Genomic DNA, 11,891 nt, shown 5'->3' on the forward strand with positions numbered 1-11,891 from the left:
TCTTGGATATTCTTCTGGAATTTCCCATTTCTAGAGTTCTTTGCAGCAGTTACTCTGTTATTATCATGTAATCTAGCCTCAGCCGTTTTCCATGAATGCCGGACACCCAGGCTTCTTAATTCCTCTCGTGTTTAGTACCTGGCCTTCCTTGGTGATGGAGTGTCTACTGCCTGAGTTTTTGTTTTGTCTTTTTTTTTTAGATTTGAGTAATTTTTCAAGTTTTATCCATATGCCTGTTCTTTAACTCAATAATAATACCTTGTATATTTGGAGTCGTCTGGCATCCTGAGGGAGTATGAAAGGACTTTAGGGTAGAACTTTTCCCTCTAGCTAATGTATTTCCATAAAATTTGGCCAAGAAGTTTCACTTTGCATGTTCTTAGGGTAGATAAGCCAGGTGACTGCTGGTTAAAATGTTTGTTTGTTTTTTTCCCTAGGTAAGGGGCATCAGAAGTGGTCAAAACAGAACTTTGTAGGTGTTCCCCTGAAAGCTCTGTTGTACAGTTAACCTTTACAGTTAAATTTCATTGGAGGGCACACGCTTGTTGATTTGCACCTCTACTGCAGAATAGCAGTGAGGGGCTATCCAAAGCTTGGGGAGAGGGAGGTGATTTCCTTGGTTGGCATCAAACTTGTCCACTTCTGAAACCCCTTTGCTGTTTCTTTTACTTTGAAAACCAAAGTCAGATGCCATCACTTTCGCATTTTGCATTTTGTTAAATTATCTTCTCTGCATATTCTTCAGTGGGGCAGTGTATTGACCCATGAATGATTGGTTTCACACACGAAATCAAGAAATAGAAATTCAAGTTCCACAACTAGATGTAACTGTTTCTCAGTGTTTCTCTCTGGGACTTGACCAGTGTTGAGATCTGAAATGGGAGTAGGGTAGCTCTTTTAAGATGCAGTTTCAGTAGCTGCACATGGTAGCTGCTAGCCATAGTTTAAACCAGGTGGTTTAGCTGTCACCGTGGTGAAGATCACCTGGGTACCGCAAAACCAGGAGTCCATCATGGCCGCATGAGCGCACTCCACCTAACTCTGAGGTGTTTGATTTGACACTTTCCCAGCCACCCCCACTTCCTCATTTTGAAAGATTATTGCTGGAGTAACCGTCACAGAGGCACAGATTTGGTTCCCTGTGGTGAGGCATGTTTCCCAGGTCATTTGTGATCGGCATGAAGTGTTTCTGTCACCACCATGGGAAAAGCAGAGGGGTACTCTGTAGTAAGGTAGTAGTATTTGGGGTGTTGGGATCCATAGAACTTTCCTGAATGTAGTATGCAGAATGAATAAAAGCTCTCCAAACTTTGGTTACTGGGTTTATACAATGTGTGTGAGCCTGCTTTTCCCTAGGTAAGCTCCTGCTGAGGGCTTGCTCTACCTGACCTTTGTCTGACTCTGCCTTAGGGTGGCCATTGCCTTTCCTAAGGGTTACGTCCAGTTTTCCCCACCCAAAGAGCATTTTAGCCCTGAAACCTGAAACCATTTCTGTAAATATTAAAAATGGAGATGAAGATGCCAGTGAGGGAAAGTTGGAAGCAATTCCTAGTTCCTGAGGACATTTCTAGCGTGGAATTGCAGCAGCTCTCAGGGACAGGAAGGTAGGAAAATGATGCTGAGAGATCCAGTAGTGGAGTGACTCGGACAGGAAGAAAATTGTTGGGCTAGAAAGTGGCCAGATTGCCTTTCGGTTTCTCTTCCTGCCCCATCAAGGTGCCGGATTGCTCTGTTTTCACCAATTGTATTTATTATGGTATCTGATGATCAAGTTCTGTATGTTGATGTAATCCTTCTGAGTTGTGAGCGCACACACATCTATGAAGATAGAAGGAACTTTAGACAGTCTGTAAACCTACGAGGCTGGTTGAGCATCACACTTGTGTACACACACACACACACACTTGTATTACCTTAATTGTGGAGAGATTCTGAGGTAGCTTGGACAGTCATCTAAAACGTGTTTTTTGAGATCTGGTTATAGCATGTTAATTTAAAATTTGCAATGACATTGTGAGTTTGTAATAAGTTAATTGTACTAGACTAAAAGTTTCTTTGCAGTAGGTCAAGTATTAAGCAAAAATTTAAAAGTAGCAAAATTATGAGATGTAAATATAATTAAGTCTTTGGAGTACTTTACCATGTTCTCAGGATAACCAACTGCTGCCTTTCCTCTCGTCACTGTACCAGGGTACCTGTGTATCTTTATTGGTGGTAGCAAATGGAGTCTTTAAAATATGAGGTAAAGCGGGCCTTTTATTTTCCTACTCATCCTGGTCAGGGATGTCTGAGGACACTGAGGCACGCTTGAGACTCTGATTAGAGCTCACTTTGCATCATTGCTAGAAGGACAGCTTGGATTGAGAGTCCTAGTCAAGCATTTGACAGCACAGGCGAGAATGAAGGAAGACTGGTGTGGCCCTGTCGCGCCATGGCTGCATTATGTCCTTGTAATGGAATGCAGCTTCCTTGACTTGTGGTTATTTCTCTGAATTCTTCCTGTAAGAAACTAAAAGGAGACGGGTTGCTCAACTAGCATAATCAAAGGTGAAATGTGATTCTTTCTGATGTTCTCAGTGCCAGGTAATGAACAAAAGACTTCTTCAAGGTGGTTCCGCGTGTCTGACTCTGAGCAGCCCAGTGTATTAAACATTTTCTCCTGACTGACAGAGGAGCGCCAGTGTCTGTTTTAGTCCGTCAGATAGGAAGCCTGCTCTGTCAGCAGCCATCCCGTCCCATGGCTCGGCACAAGTGTCAGACACAGGCACAAGACAGGGTCCTGCTCTCAAGCCCAAGCCTGAGGAGATGAAGGGATATTTTAGAGAAGAAGCAAATGGGTGACGACGAACATCGTGTGGTGCTTAAAGGCAAGCCGTGCTGGTTGGCCAAGAGCCAAGGCATCCAACACAAAACCAAAGGCCATGGAAGATGACTTCTTCAGTAGGATTGGCTTATAAAGATGTGTAGAGAAAAACAGAAATGGCTTAGCAGTGCAGGTACGGTCAGTTTGGATTTACTCTTGTGCATGGGCTTTGAAATGACAGCCAGAGCGTGGGTGGGAAGGCTATGAGGACGGACCAGACCTGCACAAAGCGGCCATGCTGAGAGGGCTCTGAGCATGAGCACTCTGCCTTGGAGACCAGAAGATGCAGAGAGATGCTTTCCGAATTATTACCTCAGTTATGTCTTTGATTATTTTAGTGACTTCTTTACTAAACACCCATGCTTCCTCGCTCTGTCTCCACCTCTTTTCCCTCCTCTTGTCCTGGGTCTTTTCAACATGCCAAGATCCAATCCAGGACCTTGGACTTGGTAAGCGTGTATGTAAGCTCCCAAAGAGCTTCATGTCCAGCCTTCCCACACCGTTCTTCATTCTTCAAACTTCAGCTCGATTGCTGTTATAGAAAAGATCACAGAGTGATGCAGAAGGGCCTCTGTGGGCCAGAGCCAGGTGCAGGTGTCCTAGAGATTGGCAGGGTTCGCATGCTAAGGTAGGCAGACCCTGTGGCTGAGCCCCTGTGAGCAGGAGGCCTGGTGCTTTCCTCCCAGGACCCTTGGTTTTCACTGCATACTGTATCTTGTTGATCAGAAGACCGTTTTTCATTAACTTAGCATTCACAATTTTATTTGAATGCTATAATTTACTAGAACTTCAAAACAGCGTTAAGCCCTTTAGAAGAAATGTACATTCATGCAGTCATCTGATTGAACTCCTTCTGGCAAGTGGAAATAGGGTGTATATGAGAGAGGAGGGAGGGGCAGAAGAGAGCAAGTTGGGAAAATACTTCTAAAACAAAACGTTGTTTTCAGTCTTGTTTTCGCAGAAGCATTTTCACAAATATATCCATCTCACTCGAAAGTTTAAGAAAAACAACTCCTCATGAAATCATGTATAGTCATACAGTAGCTAAAATATCAGTTGTATGAAAACCAGGAATAAAGCTGGGCGGGAGTGGCGCAGGCATTTAATCCCAGCACTTGGGAGGCAGAAACAGGCAGATCTCTGAGTTCGAGGTCAGCCTGGCCTACAAGAGCTAGTTCCAGAACAGGCTCCAAAGCTACAGAGAAAAACCCATCTCAAAAAACAAATACAAAACAAAACAACAACAACAAAAAAAGGGGGGGGGAGGGAAGAATGGTCCAAGTTATAACTTAGTTTTTGAAGAATGTTGCACTGCACATTGTGTGGAGAAGGTTCTGCACATTGTGTGGTTTCTGGCTCTCGGTACAGGTTTTTAGACAATGTGCCTCTATCCTATTACATGCACATTACACAGATGAGACCTAAAAATAACTGTATTTTGATGAGGAAAGCAATCAGTTAAAATGTACAAACTAGGGATAATGTACGAGGTAGTCTCTTTTCATCATATAAAACATATGGGAATCTAGCCAGGCCTAGTGGGGCATGCCTCTCATCCCAGGACTCTGGAGGCAGAGGCCGGGGGATCTCTCTGAGTTCAGGGCCAGCCTGGTCTACAGAGTGAGTTTCAGGACAGTCAGGGCTACACAGAGAAACCCTGTCTGGAAAACCAAACAAATAGAAACCTGTTATTCTGGTTCTTAGTTTTGAAATTGTACTTTTTATAAAACTTAAGTATGTTATTTTTTTTAAAGCAAAAGTTAAAAAATAGACCTGAGTGATATTCTGAAATTAAGATAATAACATTCTGCAAAAAGGATTCAAGCCAGTGAGTTGAGAAAGGATGGAGTTTCTTTAGTGCAATTGTGGTAACACTGTAATACATGATCGCAGCCATCATCAGACAGGTGTTGGCCTGTAGAATGTTCTCAGGTCTCTGCTGCCTGGATGGACAGATAGCTCCTGTCAAGCGGTGTGCCTAAGCACTTTATCTGCCCACTGTAACTGTTCGTTCTGAGGATGTATGTAGCTGTTTTTAACTCGCTGAGCGCTAGTGTGACGAATAGGATGTTGGGCCCAGAGCCAACCTTCTTGTCCTAATGGTTTTATGGGGGTGCTCTCAGTGTCTGAGCTGGAGTGGACCATGCTCAACCTGACGCTCTCCCTAGAACAACTCGAAGGAGCAACAGGGCCTCCCTGAAACCACAGTGCCGAAGCTGTCGTCAGTCACAGTTCTAAGACCTAGGAGTGACATGTGTTCAGGTGGAGCTCCACCTCACAGTCCACCCTGAAACCCTGCCCAGTCTCAGAAAGCCTGCAAAACAGCAGCTCCCTGCCCCCCATACTCAAAACCACACCTACAGGCCTCATAAGGAAAGGCCACGATATTGTCAGATTCCTTCTCCCCATCTTCTCTCTGAGAATGCAATGACAGCTCCCAGAACAGCAGCCCCTGCCCTCAGGAACCCAGCGAGTCCCTGGGAAGTAATAGCTATTGAATCTGTTGCTTGCTCTGCCTGTAAACATCCAAGTCATGGAAGTTCTGTCTAAAAGACCGCTATTTTCTTGAACTTTCTTCGGAAAGCTGCTTGGTGATGTTAACTGTGAGGATGTGCTAGGCTCTTTGAAAACTGGCATTAAGCATGCAGCAGCAGAGACTGTCCCCTAATTCAGCCTGCTGACGGCAGGGCCGAGAGCAAAGGCATTGTTGCTGTTAGAGTATACTGCATTTTTCTTTCTTTCTTTCTGTCTTTCTTTCTTTCTTTCTTTCTTTCTTTCTTTCTTTCTTTCTTTCTTTCTTTCTTTCTAATAGTTTCCTCTTTTACTCCCAAGAGCTACTTTAAAGGCTGTAAATTATTAAAAGCATATTACTTAAATCAGTATTATTAAAAGAGACATTAAACATATGTGTAATTAATGTTTGATGATTTTCCAGCTCACAGCTGTCAGCTTTCCTCTCGACCTGTACATTTACTGAGGTGCCTTACACTGGATGGGGTTAAGCAGGCTGCAGTGTGTTCCAGATGAGGAATCGATCTGCTCAACCACATACTAATATTGTCTGTTGTATACCTAGCCTAATTCCACATAAATGTGTGTGAAAAAAATAATTAAAAACGTGAAACAGCCTGGTTCAGACCGGGTTCTTTTTCTAGAAAATCATTCATTCCTATGGTTACTAGCCAAGCTTTAAAAGCTTAGGACCCATCTTATAGACAAAACATAAATAAATGTACACTTAATTCTGTCGGCAGGAACCTTTATCATTTAAATTTATTCATTTAAAAAGTATAGCTTTATTCTCTGCCTGGCAGCTCTGCTTTTCCTTTTCCTGCCTAGCTATTGGTTATTCAGCTTTTTATTAGACCGATCAGGTGTCTTAGGCAGGCAAGGTGAAACAGATGCAACCCATCTTTATATGGTTAAACACAGCGTTGTCAAAGCACCATCTTAGTTTGCTTTCTATTGCTGAGATAAAGACCATGACCAAAAGCAACTCGGTGAGGAAAGGTTTATTTCATCTTTGAGCTCTCAGGTCACAACCCATCATCAAAGGAAGTCAGGGCAGGAACTCCAAGCGGGAATGTGGAGGCAGGAACTGAAGCAGAGGCCTTGGAGAAAAGCTGCTCACTGGCTTGCTCCTCATGGTTTGCTCAGCCTGCTTTCTTACACACTCTAGGACCTGTAACCAGGGGTAGCACCACCCACAGTAACCTAAGTCCTCCCAAATCATCTTCAATCAGAAAACACCTCCACAGACTTGGTACAGTCAATTTGGATGAAGCATTTCCTCAATTAAGGTTTCTTCTTCCCAGATGACCCTAGTGTGTGTCAAGCCGACATAAGAACTAACAAGCACAGTACTTAATTCCTGTTTTTATTTTAGTATGCTGCCCACACTGATGCGTTGGCGTCAGATGTCAGTTGTGAAGGATAGAGCATTGTTTCTTCCTAATGACAGGAACTCATTGCTGCTTCTGCTGGTCATGTGGAAGGATTTCCCAGCATGTGTTCCTCTGGCTCGGAATGCTAACAGAACGATCCTCAAGAGAAAGTGGGGGTCTATGGCAAATCCAGGTGGAGGGCTTGGGGTTGGTTTTGGTAGTAGATCATGTGCCTTGGATGTGCAAGTTCCTAGCTTAGCCCCAAGCGTGTGTGTGTGTGTGCATGCGATTTTTCAGGGTCTTCATTGTGCCATACACTAGTGACTCTGAGACTTTCCGGACACCAAACACCAGGTCTCTTACACACACGAAGCTTCTGCAACAGTCCGGGCATTGTGCGCTTCTCCCATGCTCCAAGGACTGCCAGTGCAGGGGCTTTGCCGTCATCACAGGGATAGCAGAGAGTGGAGATGCCCACAGTACTACCCAGGTTTGCTGACCGGAGCAGCTTAATTCTGAGAAGCAAGAAACCATTCACGCTTGGAGAATTTTAAATTACAAATGAATTAATCTCTAACAAATTGAAGTCCGGGGCAGGCTATCTGGAGTCTCAGGCAGCACACTGCAAAGACTCTCTCAGGTAGTCCATGAGGGAAGAAGAGCCAATGTCATCTGTTAGGAAGACAGCCACTAAGGAAGATGGAAGCTGTCACCACATCGCACACACTTTTACATTCCATACGCCTGTATAAATATTATTAAGTGCTCAAGCCCTCAATTAAACAGTCTTTCTTTTTAATTGCCTTTAGTAATTCAGGTATCAATCACCATACTTCTGAGTCTCCATATGTGTCCTGCTAGTGATTTCATTACACCTTAGTCTTCACCAACACTGTCATTAGAAATGAAAAATGGGTGAAGAGCACAAACCTTTGAGCAGATGGAGTTTGCTGTGACTTATGATGCCTCTAATTGTGAGTCACATGAAGCCACGGTCTACGGAGATGAGGAAATCTAAGGCAAATTTTTAAGTGATAAAGCTTAAAATTTAAAAACATAGGTGGGCCATTTCCTACCTGGGCCGCATTGGTACCTGCTGGCCCTTGTGTGCACAGAGTTCCTCTGTTCTGGGGGGGTTGAATTTTAATGTAGTGATTTACTAATTTGTCTTGTGCTGCCTTTTAGATTCCAAATAGATTGATGGTCAGAATCTTTATATTTTAAATAATACCTATGCTATAGCGTCATATGTAAAGTAGATCAGAAATGAGATCTTTTCAGAAAAAATCAGCACATAACATACTATTTTTTAATCTTATGATATTTAAAATATGTAAATTGTATTTTACTTCTCTGTGGTCCTGGTGGGTGTATCAGCTTGTCACCCTTACTCAGTGTGTGACAGTGGCTTAATCAGCAACTCTTTTCTTTCTCAGCTTTCCAAGTTGTTGAGGAGGTTGCTCTGCAGGTCTCGCCTAGCTGGGCTCAGCGGGTCACTGCAGTCAGGCATAGAATTGGTCAGGCCATGATGGCCTGAGAAGGGATGTTTGCCTTCTTGGCTGGGATGACTGGGATGGCTCCCTCCACACATCTGAGCTCCCCACAGAAACATGACCAAATGGTTCCTAAAGAAGCAACTGGTAGACCTCAGCTGTAGTCTCTGATATTTCAGTAAGGTCACATTTGTGCTTGTGGTCCAAGCAAGTCATGGACGAGCACCTGATGTAGAGGGTGGGCCAGGGCCGTCTCTCCTAGAGGCTCTTGGACTGCCATAATGACAGAGACTTCTTATAAATTATGAAGTCTTGGCCTTAGCTTAGGTTTGTGCCCAACAAGCTTTTAAAACCTAAATTACCTGTTTGTGTTCATCTGTGTGGTGCCATGTGGCTCATCCCCTCTCCACAGTACCATACGACTTCCTCCTCAACTGGCTGGTGAACCTAGAATCTTTCTCAGAGCTCCTTTCTCTGCTGGAAATCCCGTTTATACTCTTCCTGCCTAGCTATTGGCTGTTCAGCTCTTTATGAAGCCAATCAGAAGGTGCCTCAGGCTGGTGAGGTTAAACAGAGACACATCTTCACACAGTATGCAGAAAGATTATCCCAACAGTTCATCTAACAAGTTCCTGATGCAAAGGGCGGGTCCAGGGCTGCCTCTCCTTAGAGGCTCGTCCAAGTCTCCGTCTTTCCCCAAGTTAGGAAAGGGCATTGGTACACTTTATTTTTGTCACCTTATCACCCTCTCATGCTGGTACCACAGAGAAGTCGCGTCTCCTGAGATTCAGTTTTCTTTTGTTTGAAATTTTCCTTTAATCATACTTGCGATTTGTTGGCAGAACTTCCTTTAAGATTATTCTAACTTTCTGAGTTTTGGTGTTTGCTAAAGTGCCTTTACTTAGCTGAGTGTGGTGGTGCACATCTGTAATCTCAGTCCTGAGGAAGCCAAGGGAGGAGGATTTCAAGTTCATCGTCACCTTTGAACAAACTTGATGAGTTTGAGGCCAGCCTACGTTATATCATGAGACCCTACATAAACACAAAAATCAACCAAAAGAAAGCCCTTGTTGCCTTCATGATACCTGGTAATATTTAAGCCTTTGCTGTATTTTCTGTAATTGAGAACAAGTTCATTACCAAACTGATTCTCATTCCTTTTTTTTTTCTTCCTTTTTCTTGCCCCTGAAATAACATTTTGGGTCTTTATCTACAGAATCCAGGAACTTTGTGATCTCATCCTGAAAGCCTCTCAGATATTATTTTGCCCTTCTTTCTGTCAGCCAGATTTACTTCCTTTTAACCTCTGACTTTATTTCCTTCAACACCTGGCTTCTCTCTCCCTGCACACACTTCTCAGTGTGACCGCTGTGAGTGTTGGTGCCACCTGCCCTTTACTGTCTTTGTTCAGGGACATCGCTCTTCCTGGGCAGCAGTCTAGGCTTCCTGTCTGTATTTGTGTACGGAAGCTGCTTGGGCACCTCCTGCAGTAGCTGTCCACCCTCGTCCTGGTCCTCCAAGCTCTACTGCTAGAGACACTGCCACGCTCTAAGTCCTCACCGCTCCCCCAGAGGCCCAGCCTGCCTCTGTTATGGCAGGGTTTCCTCTGGTTGCTTTAACATGGGTCTGAACCTGTTGTCTTTCTGACATTTTGACACACTGATGACATTTTTGAAATTTCTAGACTGACTACATTTTTTTTAATCTTAAAAAAGAGAAAATGCCTCTTTGCTATCTGATGGAGCCATGAGCTAGAGAAGAGGGTTTTGTGTGCTCCGGCCACCTCTAGAGTTCCAACTGCACTCTTGATCTGTGATTACCTCATCCTGTCCTTGTATGCGTTAAATTCTAGGAGCCATTCTTAATTGTTACGGCTCCCTTTCCTCACTTTTCCCCTCAGAATGACATCTGTAGATCACAAATACCTCAGGTCCTTAAAACAAAACCCCTGGGCCCTGGAGTACCTTCCAAAAGGGAACGTCCTTTCTTCTCTTCTTTGTTCTTCATGAGAGGTAAGGTGTTTTGGAGATCGAGGTTACATTCCTGCTTGTTATGAGCAGTTGTGCAGTATTGTCTTGTACCGCAGGGCCTGGCCGGCACTGCTCCGCACCAGGCAGCCCCACACACCCCACACAGTGTCAATGGCCGCTTTACCTGTGCTTCACTTTCAGAAAGTACCCATTATTGAATAGTGCGGGGGATGTGGGGGCAAGACGTTTGAGACTTAGGCCTCTTTTTTATTAATTAAAATAGTTAAAAATAGATAACATAGCTATTAATCAGGGAAGTGTCACTATGTTGCTCATAAATTTGCAACTATTCAGTGTTTCTATTTCTGGGTCCTGTCTAGCATCATAGACTCTGTCCTGTTAGTCTTTTTTCTTTGTGTGTGTGTGTGTGTGTTTGCATGTATGTGGGTAAAAACGTGTTTACACGTGCATGTTTGAAGCCTGAAGTTGGTATCAGAAATCTTCCCTGGCCATTCTTCTACCTTATACTTTGAGGCAGGATCTCTCAATAAATCCAGAGCTCGCTGCCAGCTCAGCTAGTCTGGCTAACTGGCCAGCTTTGTTATTCTGGAACACCTCTGTCTGTGCCTTCCACGTCTGTACCTGCCCAGGTCAGAGTTTCCAGTGGACACTCATGCTCTCCTGGCATTTACATGGCTTTTGGATGTCTGAACTCCAGTCTTCTTATTTACACAGCAAGTACTTTTAACTGCTGAGTCTTCTCCCCAGCCCTAATCTCTTAGTCTTTAACCTTTTTCATTTAATTTTTTAAAGGCCACAGAAGAGTGAATTGAAAAAAAAAACATACAATTAAAAGAATAGCTAGAATCCAGTGTGTCCTGTACAATTAGTTCTCCGGTCGGGCCACCAGTGCAGAGCGCAGACCCACATGAGATTTCACTCGCTCCCTGCACAGAGAGACCGCTGCTGCTCTCATATTCTTAATGGTCTTTTTTTTTTTTTTGCTACTTATGAATGCATGTAACTATGTTCTCTAATAATTGGTTTTATTTTACTTGTTTTAAACTTTGCTGAACTGGATTTCCACTCTGTATTCTTTCACAAGTTTGCTTTCTTTGAGCATTATAATTGGGAGGACATTTTTGTTTTATAGAGGCATAGTGTATTTATGGGATGCAATGAAATATATCACATTAGTATACTATGATGTATTTATTCTACTGACACTGGTCACTACGGCTATTGGCAATTTATGGCTTTTTAAAAGTACTAGAATATCTGTCCAAGTTCTCAGAGGCAAGAGAGTCTCTACCTAATTGAGAATGGGATTACTGAAGTATGGGTGTCTGTGTAGGCGGCTCTTTTAGATAATGCTTACATGTATTGCAGAATGGTAAGCCCACTTACATGCTTAACAACCAACAGCTCATGGTAGTTGCCTTCTGCCATCTTTGCTAAACTTGGAAGTCAAGTGTTTTGTTCTTGCAGTAGTTGTGTGTTAATAGCATGCTGCATTATTTATTAAGTTGTATTTTCTTTTCTTTCTTTTTTTGTTTTTAAGACGCGGTTTCTCTGTAGCTTTGGAACCTGGAACTAGCTCTTGTAGACCAGGCTGGCCTCGAACTCACAGAGATCCGCCTGCCTCTGCCTCCCGAGTGCTGGGATTAAAGGCGTGCACCAC

At 43.5% G+C, this 11,891-nt stretch overlaps 1 protein-coding gene across 13 annotated transcripts in view; it reads left to right on the plus strand.

The window, feature by feature from the left end:
• Pkp4 (plakophilin 4) overlaps positions 1-11,891 on the plus strand; it is a 208,356-nt gene that overhangs the window by 47,905 nt on the left and 148,560 nt on the right. The window contains exons 1-2 of one of the 13 annotated variants that reach the window (XM_013345891.1): positions 4,994-4,999; positions 9,009-9,010. The exons of the other annotated variants lie outside the window; for them this stretch is intronic. The gene's annotated coding sequence lies outside the window, so the exon portion shown is untranslated. Of the gene's footprint in view, positions 1-4,993; positions 5,000-9,008; positions 9,011-11,891 lie in introns of those variants that run through there. 13 annotated transcript variants of the gene reach the window in all.

The sequence above is a fragment of the Microtus ochrogaster genome, chromosome 4, assembly GCF_000317375.1.
Source record: "Microtus ochrogaster isolate Prairie Vole_2 chromosome 4, MicOch1.0, whole genome shotgun sequence".
Lineage (NCBI taxonomy): Eukaryota > Metazoa > Chordata > Mammalia > Rodentia > Cricetidae > Microtus > Microtus ochrogaster.